Source organism: Octodon degus, unplaced genomic scaffold (genome assembly GCF_000260255.1).
Source record: "Octodon degus isolate 3935 unplaced genomic scaffold, OctDeg1.0 scaffold00091, whole genome shotgun sequence".
Taxonomy (NCBI): Eukaryota; Metazoa; Chordata; class Mammalia; order Rodentia; family Octodontidae; genus Octodon; species Octodon degus.
In genome coordinates, this window is record NW_004524667.1 from 7,900,951 (window position 1) to 7,917,810 (window position 16,860).

A 16,860-nucleotide genomic window follows, 5' to 3' on the forward strand; every position below is an offset into this window, starting at 1 on the left:
AGAGAGAGAGAGAGAGAGAGAGAGAGAGAGAGAGAGAGAGAGAGAGAGAGAGAGAACGAACACAAAGGAACCAAAGAAGAGAAGGAAATAGGGAGGAAAGAAAGATCATAGCGACGTGTTTACATCTGTTAAACTAGGAAAATAATATAACTCTGTTTTGAATTGCAATCATTTGAATCTTCAAATTCAAGGACAGCTTTTAGAGGATTCCTTGCATACTCAGGGAAGCCATATTCCAGAATAAGTTACGCTCATTTTCATTGTTTGAGTTATCCTCAAAGAGCACATTAACTCTTCTAGGCCCTAAGATGGGATTTTAAAGTACTACTAATAATTCTGCCTCATATTGGTAAAATGCTTGACAGTTTACAGAGTGATTTCACACAGACTGCCACAGTGCTGTGATGCAGCATAAGACGAAGTCCAGCCTGAGTCCTCACAGGAGGGAGCAGGCCCGAGACAAAGTCCCTTCTGATTTCTGACAGATTTCTATCCCCTCCATACCTGTCCTGAGAACATGTCTCAGTCAAAATCTGTACACTTGATAGTCCAAGATTATTTTCCTTGTGTTTCTTTTCCACATTTCCATATTAAACTTACTGAACAGTTTAAGGTATTAAGAATGGTCAAGTTACATGAGCATGAAAGCTATTTCATTTGTAATTTTATTTCTGCTGGAGATGAAACTATTCTGTACTAAATATCATGTTTGTTATTGTTTCCTAGGCTAAAAAAAGACTGAGATTATTGTGAAGTCAAAACAGTCAGGACTCATCTATTTCAGGTAGATGTCTCCAGTAAAAAAGACTACCACTGAAAAATCAAAAACTCACTGAGAGTCATGGGCTTTATTTACAAATCCTCCACTGCTTGCTAAATCAGCATAGTTGTTTCCAGATTTCTCCATGTCAGTCCAAACCATGAAATATATGACATGACTGAGCCTACTGATATTTAGGAGCCTGACTCTGGCAAAACCTTAATTCCCTTCCTGGGCTTGATCTTTCATGGTTTATAAATAAGCCTGCCTCCATTATGGTACTTACCTAGTGGGACTGCAATTATTACCCTACCTGTTTTCTTGGCTCATTGCAGCTCCATCAGGGCAAGAACTTTGCCTAAGTTTCTTCTCCTGGCTCCACATGGCACTCATTAAATATTTAGAATGAATGAATGAATGAACTGATCAAGGAGCGTTGTTAATATCTGATAACTTTTTAATGTAAAACAGTTTGTTTCAGGTATGTAAGAAACAGGCTCAGGCAGCAACAGGTGACTAGATGGATGTTTATCCACCCCTTCCTACCTACCTACCTACACATAAAGAGATAGTTATTTGTAAAACTGCAAAACCCTACACATATGCACATATAAAAGTGAATTTAAAGTGACATTACCAGGGTATTTGTTTAAATCTGGGACAGTTCCTAGAAAAGGAGTGTAACTTATTAATTTAGATTTCTACAGTTACACAGATAGAAGCCTGGTGTCAGAGCTACCTCAATGCTCAGTTAATCTTTTCTTTCTACTTAAAGAATGATAAAGTATATTTCAGAACAATGCTTCTAGACTCTCCCTCCTCATTCAGAGTGGATAATAACCCCAGACTCTTGGGTTTAGCAGATAGAATGCCAAAGCATCTCTGAGTCCCTTGTTCATTGTGAGGAAGCCATGAACTTCAGTGACTAAAACAAAAATAGGCTCTTGCCCATAGAGCACCATAAGGCCATTATCCATTCATGCACCGTCCTTACACTCATCATGCCCAAACAGGGAGCTGAATAGTCACCATATTTGCATTTACCCAGAATGAAAAATTCCTTCACTTACCCCTCCCGAGTCAATTCCACTAGTACCATCTGGAAGAGGGTGCCTTTTGGAGTTGCACATAATGAAAGTCCATTCTTGTTTTAGGCACTGAAGTCCATAGTTTCCTCACAATGAAACAGGGACTCAGAAATGCTTTGGTGTTCTGTCTGCTAAACCCAAGACTCGGGTCATTATCCACTCTGAATGAGGAGGGAGAGTGTACAAGCATTGTTCTGAAATATACTTTATCATTCTTTTAAGTAGAAGGAAAAGATTAACTGAGATGAACATTGAGAAATCGCCGCACAGTGTTATGCCTGTTTAGAGCCTGGCTCTTCACATTCTCTAGCTACATGAAGCCACCTGTGAAGATGTTGTCCAAAGAGATACATTGGCCAGCAGGCTTTCCAAGGGCACCGCAACCCAGGAAAGACAGAAGAGAGCTCACAGCAGCTCCAGGTACAGGAGCCCTTCACTAACATTCACAGTCTCAGCTCAGCTGCTTTCCTGACCATCTGTTGCTGAGAAGAACCTGCAATTGCCAACAGGAGAAAGAGAAGGCTTCCTCAGGAAAGGAATAAACAAGAAGTGACAGCCCATTTCAACTGGTCTTTTCAACACCTGAAAGAACACGCCTTTTCCAATGCTCAGGCAACCCAACTGGAATGTGAGGGAGGAGAGCTCACTGCTGACAAAGCAGAGCTTTAGAAAGCAAGGTTCTGGACTGTTGATGAAAAGCTAACTGTGTTAGATGGACATACCCAAAGCAAGATTAATAGAAACTTCAGGAAGGGCCTTACCCTTGCCACTCTTGGAAGGAGTGAGGCAGGGGAAGAAAGGAGTTGAAAGAAGTGAGCACACACCAGCAAATAAACAATGGTAAGTAAATGTTAGAGTGAAGTGCTGATCAACTCTGCAAAAAAATATCAAACTGAGACTACAATCTGACAAACACTTGTAAACATACACAATGAGCCTTGGGGTCCAAGAGACATTGTGAAATCGGTCCCCTGGTGATGACTTTGGAATTATTCCAGTAGCACTAGGTGCTCCATACTTGGAGGCAGGAGAGTCTATGTCCTATTATAGGCAATAAGCCTATTGGTTTTCAAAATACAGAGTACAGAAACTTTAAAGCGTGTGAAACAAAATGTCTATTTGTACTTTGGTGCTATAATTTAAACTGTCCCTGGCCTGCCAGTCTTTGTTTCCAGTGTCAAAAAATTCCTTAAGAAAGAAAGAAAGATCAAAAGGGGGAGGAAGGAAAAGCTCAAGAGCTTTGAACCTAAAATTTTTCAAATGCCATAAAATCTGTATTCATCTCACACAGATGCTTGTTACCTTCTGACCCACTAGCTAAAGTTAGGTCACTGAAAAAATGGTGCTCTGCCTTACATGTAAATATTTTATTTCTTTTATTGCACTTCTCATTCATCACAAACATCTTGGCTATTTTTAGAAGAAACAACTGGAAAGAAAGTTAAGTTGGGAGTGTAGGTTGGGAAGAGAGAAGTTGGAATAAGGTCAATCACACAGGCATGAAGTGGAGAACTGGTTAAGAGAGGTAAGCCATTGGGACGGTTTTTCTAGGTTGAAGAAAAATAGGATGGAGGTAGAAGTAAGGAGTAATATGACTGGGGAAAATATTTTGTTTTATTTTATACATCGTAGGTATTTTAATTTTTCCTGCTGGTTTTGAAAAATGGGTTATATTTTAAATGGCACATGAATCATCTCTAATGAACCAGGGAGCCATCAGACACTGTTAATAACTTGTGGCTCCTTGGATGAAAGAATATTTTCATTACAGCACACCATCACTTTACTCTTTGCCTTCTCACCAGGTGTTGAGTTTTTCCAACATTCCTGAGAAGCAGAAGGAACCTAGGGGTTGAACATTGCCTCATAGAAAAGAAAAGGGCTATTCTAAAATATGTCCCCAGAAGACTACAACTACAGATTGGATAAACATATCAAATAAAGGGGTCTCTAAGAAAATTTACAAACAGAAGCCTGCAGTGAAATGAACCATTGGATAAACAACTTCCAGAGACCTCCTCAACTCACCATCCCAGGGCTCCAGAAGCCGCAAGGCACCGTGTCTGTCACTTCTCCTTTGCTTTCCTCACCTCCCTAAGAAATTGGGTTATATCAAGGAAAATAAAGAGTGGGCATATTTGGGTATGTCACACTCAGAAACCCTATACACTGCTCACTAAGTTTTCAAACAAGAAAGGTTCACATTGCAACCACTCAATGTCATTCATTAGTACAAACCAACCTGATCTCTCCCTTAGTGAAAGTCTTCTCCAGGTATAGAGGTAGTTTGTGTAGAATCATATGTGTGCGCTAATTTTCTTTAGTAGATTTTCCACTTGTTGGTATTTAAAGTTTTAGTGGGAACCCTGTCTAATCCTTATAGAATCTATAAATAAAATTTGACATAATTCTGATGTATAATTAAACACTTATAGGGACAATATATATATATATATATATATATATATATATATTGTATGTATGTATGTATTGTGTAGTGATCAGCTCAAGTGCATTAACAGGCCTTTTAGCTTGATTACTCATCATTTCATTGTGGCTTGATCATTCAAAGTCCTCTCTTGTAGCTTTCTCAAAATATACATGACATCATTCTTAGGTACAACCACCCTACTGTGCAATAGAACCACTGCCACCATCTGTGACTTCCTCCTTACTTCAGATGAAGAAGGGAACACAATTAGATGATCAAATGAGTTGACACTAATTAGGAAAATGATGATGTATTTACTTGGTAACTAAAGTTGAATTCAAACTATGTTTTTGAGAACATTAGACCTACAAATTATTTTAATATAGAACTTACTTCATTAACAATTTTAAGAGAGCACTAAATAAGTGTGGATTGACTGTGATTGGTGGCACACTCGTGCGGGGGAGCTGAAGCCCAGTGGTAGACATTACCAGCTGCTTGAGAACTACAGTCCTATAAATCCTATATGCAATAAAGGAAATTCAGGCATCCAAAGGAAAATAATATAAAACACAATCACACCTGATATGGATCTGAAATTTCCTTACAATCCCATGCGGATTCTGCTGCATCTATTGAAATTATAGCACTGCAAATCCTCTGACTATGTTGTTTGTATACAATGTAGTATAGAAATAATTTAGCAGCTCAGTAGAAATTCAGTTTAAATTTAAAGAAACTATGTTCCAGAATAATGGATGGCAAAGAATATTAACTAGATCCACTCAGTGAATACATTTTTTGCTGTGTAAATTAAGTAATTACACCCAATGTTGAATTTTCTTTACTCAAAAGGAAAAGATATGAAATAACTACTTTTGTTTTTGATGTATTTGGTTGTTACAGGGTCTCACTACACAGCTCGGACTCATAGTAACCCTTCTGTTTTCAGCCTCCCCAGCACTGGGATTACAGGCATGCACCAACACACCTGGGTTCTGTGGCCCAGGACTGGTGCAGCCTGTGGTGCCGAGGATTGAACTGCACTTGCCTAAGCAGGCGCTTTAGTCTGCAGAGCTATCTCGCTGGCCCTGAAATAACTACTGTATACAGAAAAGTCAGCCACCAAATAAGAACACCTTAGGATGTCAAAAACATGTCACAACACTCTTAAGTTGTTCAAAATACAACAGAGAAGCTCAACCATGATGGAAAACAGAACCGTGGTTATCTAGGCTGGGGTTTGCTGAACTGCAGAGAGGTAGGAGGATATTTTTTGAAGGTTGAAATTGTACTTTATCTTCAGGATAATGGTTAGACAGATGAACATACTTGTTAAAACTTAGTGAACTATATGCTTAATAAATGTGTGTGTGTTTGTATGTATGTGAGTTTTGATACTGGGGTTCAAACTCAGGGGCACTTTGCCACTGAGCTGTATCCTCATTCCTTTTTTATTTTGAAATAGTGTCTGTCAATTTGCCTGGCAACTCAAAAATTTGTGACACTCCTGCTTGAGAGTCTCCCAGATAGTTGGTATTATCCGCATGTGGCACTGCGCCCAGCATACAGCTTATTTTATAATATATGCCACAAATTGTATTTTCTTTTTTTTTTAATGTGTGTGTGTGTGTGTGTGTGTGTGTGTGGCCAGCTCAGCCCACCAGGGGGCAGGGCTGGCTGGCATGTGGTGCTGGGGGATTGAACCGAGGTCCCTGTGCTTTGCTAAGCTTGCTCCAAGTAGGTGCTTTAGACCACTGAGCCATCTCACCAGCCCCACAAATTGTATTTTCTATGAGTTGTGACCTCCCCCTTTCTCCTATACCATCGAGGAACTATCAGAGTGCCCCTGATAATTGGCCCTTGATCCTCCAACTCAAAAATATTAGTGCTGGCTTTTCTCTAGATGTTCATCCACCAATATTCTCTCATACAAGTGGAGCTTACTCCCAACTTAATCAATTAGAGTTCAGGAGCCAATAATGTTCACACTTAGGTGTAGAAGTGAAGAAGTTAAAAGTACGTCTTTGTTTTAAATGGTGAAAACTTAATAAAGCATAGTCTTCACTATTAAGGTTCAGTTGATATGATAATAACTCATATAATCCTACAGACTGTGTTTTTTTTAAGAATTTAAAACAGAAAGGTCTGATATTCAGTAATGCTGTGAATCAAATTCAAAAAGCACCTGACCTGTGGCTGAGAATATAGCTCAGTGGTATGGTGCTTGCCTAGTGTGTCCAAGGCCCTGGGTTCTATTCCCAGCACTGCAAAAATAAACATACAAATTATCAACCTGGTCTGTGTTTAGCCCACAATAAGACTAGTGTACCCGAAATAAAAACAGTGGAAATGTATTTATTTTTTATTTTATTTTATTTATTTTTTTGTTCTGAATGCCTTCAGGGCAGGTTTGGCTGGCTTGAGTTGTGGGGATGGAACCACAGTAACCTGAACCTGACTGCTTTGTTGAAGCAGCCACTTAAAGAACTGAGCTAAGGGGCGGGCCCCCTGGAAATGTATTTATTACTCAGGTTGTTTTTTCTGCTAAAATTCGAAAGCAATTCCAACTATAGGTATAAGTACCGATTTCAAAGTCCAGCTCATTAGGTAATCTGTTTCCTCCAAGGGATCCAACTAGACCTGAATTAATTCATCTTACATGTGCCAGTTAGGGAAGAATTAGAAAATAAATGACTCCCTGCTGTGTTCCAAAACCACCCCTCAGAACCTAGACAATCACAACTAGTTTAGCAAAGCAATTTCCTCATTTCCTAGATGCTGACTCTTACTCTCAGTTGCTTCTTGACCAGAGTAAGGACTGCCTGATGGAATAAGACTGCAGGACTTCAGTCTCACAGGCCAAAACACCAAAAACGAAAAATAGTGGAGAAAGCATTCAACTGTCAGAAAAGATGTACTCACTCAAGGTTTCTGTGAATTTTATACTTTCCTTAAAACCAAAGCACACCATACATTAGAACAAAGCTGGAATGATTTAATAAATCTGCTATGTCCTCAATTCTATGAGGAAGAACCTACTGGGAGACATTATTTGACAGAAACATACATATGAAGCTGTTGTGATGGGGCCACAGAAGGAAGTCCTGGGATCCACATTTCCAGCTTGGGCCTCTGAAACATCCTTGGTGGAGAGTTGACCTGCTTCTGTGGGAACATTCCTGGGCACACAGATTCACCAGCTCTCAAGTCACCATGGGGCTAGGCTGCAATATTTTAATTTTAGATTTTTTCCTTATACTAAACTGAAATTTATTCACCTAAGTGTTCTTCTGTAAGGCCAGTTTTTCTTCTGAAGCAATGAACTACTTCAAGATAGTCCCATCCCCAAAAGTCCTTGAAATGTGTAAGGGTTATGGTAATAGATTGTAACAGCTCTCCTCTGTAGTCTCCAAACCTTATTATACATCTTTTTTAAGAGTTGTTTTCTGGACTAGAGAGATGGCTCAGTAGAATAAGCACTTCTCTGGCAAGCACAAGGGCCTGAGTTCAATCCCTTGGTTCCGCAAAAAAAAAAAAAAAAAGGAGTTGTTTTCTGATCCTTTGCTATAGGACTCATCTCTTCTTGGTCAATGGCATTTGGATCCAAACACCATTGGCACTTACTGAGCTTAGCGACACTCAGTCTTCTGGAAAGAAAAACACACACACACACACACACACACACATATATATATATATATATATATATATATATATATATATATTTAGGTTCAAGTCATAATACTTCTGTATTCTGTAACATTTGGAAGAACTGATCCATCCCTGTGAAATTCTTTTTTTATGTATTTAGTACAGGGTCTACAGGGTCTCACTACACAGATCAGACTCGCAGTGATCCTCCTATATTCAGGCTCCCAACTACCTGAATACAGGGCCTGCCACCACACCTAGTTTCAATGACTGGATCAGCATGTCCTAGGGGTGGAGCCGGCACAACACACAGGGGATTGAACCCTAGTCCCTGTGTGTGCCTAAACAGGCACTTTAATCCATCCCTGTGATATTCTTAACCTTTAGTTTCTTCCTGTCTGCCAAGCTCACTCAGATTCCCTTTAGCTTACAGATGTGTAAGCCAGTGGCTGGGAGAGCCACTTCAGCCTTGTATACTGTGCCAGCCTGATAAACCATGCTTTAAGCGTTCTTCTTTTGAGTCTCTGATAGAAGAAATGAAGGAGAGAAAACCAAAACCAGAGCCACTTATGATGAACCAACAGATGGAGGAAAAGACAGTGAAGAATTAAGGCAGGAAGATAAGGATTTAGATGTGTAGCTCTAGCATTTATTAATTCTATCATCTTGGAAAAGATCTCGGAGTCTGGTTCTTTATCAATGAAATGACACCAATACCATCTCATAAGATGCAGGACATTAGCAGTCTGTCCTACACATAGTATATGCTCAATGAAATGTGCACAAGTGAATGAAATATGTGCATTACAAAGGAAGAAAAGTCATAGAGGTATAAAACCATGGAGTTTCTATCATATGAGCAATCCCAGTATAAATAAAGAACAAAATAAAAGAGATACGTGGAAGCAAGAAGGTAGGTTTTTGCAAATGGAGAGAACCAGGAGATGGAAGGAAAGGGAAGAGTGGGAGGAAAAAAGTATGTAAAAAGAGAATTAAGATGTCATATACTGGGGCCAGGTAGATAACTCAGTAGAATAAGTGCTTGCCTGGCAAGCACAGGGTCCTGAGTTCAATTCCCAGTACAAAAAAAAAAAAAAAAAAAGAAAAAAAGATGTCATATACATGACAAATACAATAAAACAGGTTAGTATGCAGCAAACATGTACTAATAAAAATCATAATGCAATTAATTTGGCCTCTTGCTTCTATATTCAACCACCATTACCTAGATTATGTCAATCAATTGCTTAAAGGCAATATTATTTGGCCACAATATCATGTTTATATCTTTTACTCTGAATAACTACTAAGAAGATAATAATAGCCAATGTATTAATTATTGTACTCAGTTTTGAAACTGTTTTAGTTTTATTATTTTTTCTCTTTAAAAAAATCTAAAAGGATACTTTTATAAGATGCATTTCATGTTAGCAAGACAATTAATAAAACAATATTGTTATCATAACACTCATCTGTATTATCTTTTTTAACATCTTGATATTTTTTGCATAGGCTAAAAGTTTCCACTGTCCTCAGATTCTCTCTCTCTCTCTCTCTCTCTCTTTCTCTCTCTCTCTCACCACCCCCTTCTTCTCTCTCTCCCCACACCCTAGTTTTGGTTTTCATTGTTGTTTTTTGAGGCAGGATCTCCTAATATAGTCCAAACTGGCCTAGGTGCCTACAATTTGCTGCGCTGGTCAGGCTAGCCTTGAAGTCACTACGAAGTCACTATCCTCTGGCTTCTGCCTCCCTAGCGCTGAGGTGTCTATAACCGCTTCAATCTTCCTTAATTTACTTTTTTCCTGCTTTCTTTCTAGGCTATCATGGGTTCTCCTGGTGAAGCATGTTAGACTACTGTCTCCTGAGCAGGGAACAAGTTAATTTAGTCTTATTTGGTGTGATATCCAAGTCCTTTCTTCTCTGGTGGCAGCTCTGCCCTCCAGCCCATCACTCCATCCTAGACCTCCTCTGCTCCCCTGCAGTCCCACTCCCTGCCAGCCTACCTCCAGGTGTTCCTGGTGCCAACACTCCCTGCAGCTGGGTGTTCTTTCCACCAGACTCCTGACTTGTGTATGCCACTCTCGCAGGAAGTCTTGCGCACCTTGCTGGGTTTTCCTTCCTAGCGGAGCATAGTGGCTCACAGCTGTCTACCACACTGCTTCAGGGCAGAAGCCACTTCTATCCATGTAGCAAGATGCCTGGAACAGCACACATGACCCAACAGTGATTGAATGAGACACAGGATGCTTGGTGTTCCAAAGGCCACGGACAGGAAGGAAGACTCCTTCGTGGCAATGTGGACCCCCGCTCCTACAGGGTTCCCACACTTGTCTCCTGGCTGAGATCCTCTGTGCTCACACTTTGGACTGATACTTTGGAATGGATAAGCAATTCACACTTTGTGACAGGTTTGAGTCCCTCTCCTACCCTAAGAAGTTTTAACAGTATGAGATATTTACATGCCTATCAATAGTTGAGGTACCAAAATGTTTTAAAAGTGGGGCAGGACTTAACATTAAAAACAAAATTGCTTATACACTATGAATTATTCCCACCCACTCACACCCCACTCTCATGAAAAGTAAAACAGGTCTTGCTTATTTTTCCTTATTTCCCTAATTATTCATTGACATAATAATTGCTTAACGTTGTCGACGCCTCCTATTCATCTGTTACTTTTTTAAACCGGCTTCTTTGACTTGAACCAATCAAACCACTTTTGGCCAAAGGAAGGAACTACTGGGGCCACAGACGTTAAAAATAAATATCAACGTGCCCCAAATGCCCCCCAAATGTTTCCCATTACTGGAACCTTCAGCGCAAGCAAAGTGCAATCGCATCAAGTAAGGCCACGATGACTCGCCCCTGACGTCCCTATCAGTCACCACCTCCCGTAAGGAAAACAAACCGACCCCAGACACGTCCTCCACGTGCTGCGCCAGGCCAGGGGGCGCCGCGGCCCCGCTCCCGACGCGCGTCCCCCGGCTGCGCGCGCCCTGCGAGGCGGCTCCGCGTACCTGGCGGCGGCGCCCTCCGCGACGGGCGCCCCCTCCACGTCCCGGGCCCGGATCGCCGCCCTCCGCGCCATTGGGGCGGTGGGCGTCAGCCTTCCCGGGCGCTCGGCCGCTGCCACCGAGCCCAGGAGCCAGATTTAGTTTCACAACAAAGCCTCCGCGTCACCGCAGCCCAACTGGAGGCCAGAGCTGGTGGCGGCGGGGCATGGCTGGCCGCGGCCACCGCGGTGCAGTTGGGACGAGGGCGCGGGGAAGGTGGCCGGCGACGAAGGCCGGGCGGCTGGACTTACCCACCACTTCGGCGACGCGGGGCGAGGACCCGGCTCCTCCTGGAGCAAACTGAAAACGGGTAACCGAGAGGCCAGGGCAGCGCCACGAGGGGTTCTGGCGCGCAGTGGAAGGCGAAAACCCCGCGCCGGCTTCCAGAAATTCCAATCCGCGGTGGCTTTATTCTTACCTAAAAAAAAATAAAAAAATAAAAAAAACACACTTGTGCCTCCAGAGTCTAGGGGCGCCCTTCTCGCGGTGTTGCAGAGCAGCGACGCCAAGACCGGCGTCGGCGAGGGGAGCCCTCTGCCCAGCACCCCTCGGCCTTGCCAGTACTCGCCCACACCCAGCCCCTTCCCGGGCCCCGACGCCCCTCTGCGCTGGAGTCGGAGCCCAGGCCTGCTGCCCGCGCCCCGCAGGGGGTCTCGGACCCTGGCCTTGCAGCATTTTGTAAACTAGAGGCCTCGGAAAGGGCAGGATGGGTGGTGGAGTGTGTTGGGGAGCTAGGTGTGCTGAGGGGTCCTCAAGGACCAGTGGATGGAGTGATAGGGGTTGGGGTGTTTTTGTTTTGTTTTTTGAGGAGGGTAAGATACTAAAGACTGTGTAGCCAGCCTAAGTCATCTTAAAACATCCACGATTCAAATAATTTTTAAACTGATTTTTAAAATATGCGTTCTAACTTCTCACACACAGGGAAACAAGCAAAGCACGGTAAATGGAGTACCCCATCATTTTGTAAGGGAACCAGACTAAAAGCCCAGCATTCGCCCATTACCTCATCTACTAAAATTTCACCTTTCTTTGCATTAAGGAACCCTTATAGGGGGGCAGGGGAACGCTTCCGTGACCCCTGATTCTTCCTCCTTTTTGGCTTAATGTGGGCGAAAGACAACCTAGGTTGAACCTGTGAAGTATTTTAGCACTGGATGAAGCAGAACTCCAGGCCAGTAATCTGAGCTACCGCTTCAGGAACTTCCTATTACTTGATTAGGGCATCTGAAACAGTGAAAGCTATGCAAATATCTTGCTGATTTGCTTTTATAAGGACTCATCACTTCTCAGAGAGCATCAAAATGCCACCCCCATTCATTCAAATGAAATAAGGTACGAGAACCTTGGAAAGTACAAGGTGTGGGGTGGGTGTGGATATTATTGCACTCTTTCAAAATCATCTAGTTGCCTGTTGTTTCATTTAGTCACTATCTGTTGACTTGTGCTAGACACTGTGAAGGTGGGGTCAGAATAATGAGCCACCTAACCACCTTCAAAGGCCACAGCTTACAGATATTGAGATAAAACCGTCTCCAACACAGAGGAAGTAATTAAAAATCTACAGATACCATGTTTTAAAAATCCTAAATGGTTGCACGTTTGTATGTGTGCAGACTCAGAAACATGGCAGGAGGCAGCACTTCTCAGTAGGTGAGAGGACTTCGTGTAGAAGCCGAGGCATTGAAAAAGTGTGCTAACCCACTACGACCCCAGGACTGCACTCAGACAGAAACAGTAGCCAGACTCCCCAGTTGATGTGAGTGGCTTCACCTGTGTGAATCCATTGCTTTTCCTTTCCACTCATTTATTAAATATAAAGAATCTCCATCACAGCAATAACCAAAAAAGCAAATACAAAGCCTCCTTAGAGCTTAAGTGATCAAAAGTTTTATTTAAGGGGGAAGCAACAATATTTCCCAAAATACAACAATATTTCCCAAAATACAAAGTGATCAAAAGTTTTATTTAAGGGGAAAGCAACAATATTTCCCAAAATACAAAATATGTGTCTGATAAGAACTCACCAAAGGCACAGGAAGTGCCTCTTGTCAGAGACTGAAGGCATGATATTTATTTTAAAACTATATTTTGACCATCAGTCCTGATTATTCAGAAGTAACAAACTCTAAAATTTGTGTTAATACAAGTCTTGCAATCATTCAGCTCATTCATCCTTAAAAATATAGACAGAAAAATTAGGAACCCAAATACTTTACCTGATTTTTTTTCAAAGTCCTGGGAAGCTAATTTCATATGGTCTTTGCATAAAAATGAATCTAAATTTTGAATTGGTTTCTGAATTTAGAGGTATGGAGAATTGTTTCAATATTGCTCCTTCAAAAATGCCATGTGTTTGAAATATTGGAAGTACTAGCTTCACAAGATAAACTCATATTCCGAATGTTCTCTTAACTGAAATTATTCAGACAAAGTGTATTTCTTTTAGCACAGTATACAAATTCTTCATATTCTCCAAAACAGGAGTAGCAGGAGCCAATTTATTGAGCATAATCTATTCCAGACACTTGTTGGAATAAACAGTGCTCTCGAGCCCCTCACATGCACAGCCAATAGGGAGCTGTTGACTACTTGAGGTTTTTACACATCTCTCAGCCAAATCAGAAATCCAAGTCTCAAATCAATTGCAGGCACACAGTGTGGATTTACAGTCCTCCCTGGATACAGGGTCACAATCTGCAGATGGATTATGCCACCCAGATAAGCTTATTTTGTACACAAAATGGACTTAAATTTTTATTTGACACTACTAAAATATGAATACATTTTTTCTATAAAATTTGAATGCTTTTGCAACCCTGAACCAAAACAGTATATATAATCACTCATTTGAGAAGAGTTTGTATTCATATTTTAATGTGTATGTAGATACGAGTATCTGTAAAATTTCATATGAGTGACTAGTAAATGTCATAAGGGTGCAATCATGTATCTGTTAGTTTATATTGGACTTAGAACATTCAGTTGTTTACGTGTCATAAAATGCTACTTTCAACTGCTACCCTAACCTCCTTATGTACAATAAAGCAATGCCAAAGATTTTTGCACATGAAGGCCCAAAGATTGCTCAAGTGTAGAATTATACTTTGGTTTATGGTATAAACACAGAACACATGTGACAAAAATGCACATTTAAAATCAAGTTTTATTCAGATTCTCAGATATGCATCAATAAAAGACTAAAATTAGGGGTAAAAATTAAAAAAGATTGTAGCTTTCTAGGCAGTATACCCTGTCTACACTGACAGGTTAGGTATGTTGAGACCAACCTGGTTTAAAAGAACCTCTCTACCCACACACAAACACATACATTTTGAAAATGTGTTTTTTATTCAGTGTGGCAATGGAATTTCACTTAGCAAACCTTGCCAAGTGTACCTAATGGGAGTTTCCATAAGGAGGAAGGTAAAGGTCCAGCCCAGCAATTTAAATCATGATTTATTCCTGAGCATCAACAACAAAAGAGACTGGACAACATGCAAACATCCAAGAGTGATGCCAGTTGCCTGGGTGTGAGTTAGGAATTTCAGGGACAGGGAGCAATGTAAAGAAACTTTTAGAGAATCACTTTTTTAAAGACGGAACTTTCTTCTTTCACTTAGCTTATATCAGTTAATGAAGTTAGAAATCGTATTAACTCTCTAGTATTGGAGTGTATGTGGCTAGAGAACATTAATGGAAGGCACTGGGATAATCATACCAGTGGAGTTATACACATGAGAGAAAGACACAGCCACTAAGCTCCAAGACCTCCCCATTATCAAGTGCATCAGAATACCCTGTAATCTGGAAAGTAATTCTGGCTGCTCATCTTCCAATAAATGCCTGAAGTAAACCAAGGGGTTTACTCACTAGACAGGCACTTACTACATGAGCCACAGATCTTTACTGTTACATGAAATTTCTTGTTAATACATAAGGACTGACTTTTTAACCAGCCATTGTTGAGTAACATTAGAAAGTATGTTTCTCTTTATCAAGATTTCTAAAGGACAGTGCCAGATTCTTTAATAATGACAGGCATTCTGGCTACATGCAGTGAAAATATCTAGGACGAATGGTAAAGTTTGCTTTTGGATTATGTATTTAGGGTTAAGGAGACCAAAGAAGAGATATAGTCTGGCTGGATTTCTACTGAAGCAAAGTTAGCATTATGTTTTAACCCATGTCCCACATCTTGTGAGTACTATCACATTTTACTGTATGCTTGGTTAAATTTTAAAACATCTGTTCTGCTGAATGTTTCCTTTTAGGTGGATCTTCCAAAGTTATTGTTTATTCTTCATATTTAACCTAATTTGCCTTATTGTTATAGATGGAGACTTCCTGAACTTCCAATTTATTTTTATTCAAATATTTCTTATTGACATATTAATTTGTGAGTTGACATACTCTATATAAAGAGATGGTATGTAGCAGGTACTTCAGGGGAATATGATTCCTCAATGTGGCAGTCACATGTTCTGTCTCTCCCACTGAAAGTTAGTGGCTTCAGTGTTCTTTTAAAGTTTCTGTCATGACATATGACGAAAAAAACAGATTTATTATTTTTGCTCACAACTAGGGAATTGAAAATATGGGAACTTTTCCTTCAAAAATAAAATTCCTGAAGAATTTTAAGAAATGTCCTGAAAATATAGCTTTTCCAGTATGGCTTAGAATAAAATCCCTCATGTCATTGCCATGAACAACCCCTAGTGGCCAACAGAACAGAAAAGCTTGGGAGGTTCATTTCAAGAAGAGCAGTGGATTGGACCTCACTGTTATGCCTTTTAGATTGTATTTCCCTAGAAGTACTACTTTCACTTATCTAGGTTCAATCTCATTTACTACTTCCTGACCATGCTTTTGGCAGATAGCTGATACTACTTTTGTTGACTTTGGTGTGTAGTGGCAAATTACTATTAAACTTAAAAAATAAAATAAACAACTATGTCATTCTGAGTTCTGTCATTATACAAAATAAAGCTAAATCGCTATAGTCTTGTTTCAGAAAGCCCAGGAGACGAATGCTTGGATTAATTGAAAAAAAAAAAAAAACATAAAGAATTCATTCTATAGAAACATACATTTTGGACAGAGACCCATTTAGATAAAGCAGGAAACTTTGTTGGTCAAAAGTAAGCCTGAAAAATAGTATTAGAGGGTAAAGTAAAGATAATTTTCAAACTTGCTCATCTTGTAGACCAAAATATGCATCACCGAAGTGCCAAAACTAGAGGCAAAGCAGTAGTAGAGGGCAAAGGCAGACAATCTTGTATTGCTTGATAAGCACAAAATATTTAGAGTGAGGAAAATTATGTTTCCAAGATTGTGATTGTTTTTACTTCTTTTACATGTAACAAGAAGCACTGAAAGGCTATTTTCAGTAATGAAAACCTAATGTGTCCTGAAATATCAGTCAGATATTCTGAGAGCTGATCTGAGCATTGGGATTGACTTCTTTTGTTTTACTGTCTGCTTTTTTCCTGTTTTGTTTTATTCTTTGCCTCCATGTGGTTTTTCCTCCTAAGACCAGATATGTTGTTTGTATTGTTTTGCTAAAGCATTCTAGTCTCTCAAACAAATCCCTTATTCTTAAACTAGCTTTTTAGGAACAAAACTGAAAATGCCTTCATAGAATAACAAACCAGTGCTTTTACAAGATGTATATATAGAGGGAGACTGAGAGCCCACAAGCAAATGCTTACCGTGACTTTGAAAGTCCAAAACATATTTTGTCATCCATTTTTCAGAATATACAGCATGCTGAAAACTAGTGGCTATTTGATTCTGAAAGCTCTATCCCAGAATTTAGTTTTTTTAATTTGTTGCAAACCCTGAAGTAGATGGCTAGTCCAACAATTTGCCTAAATC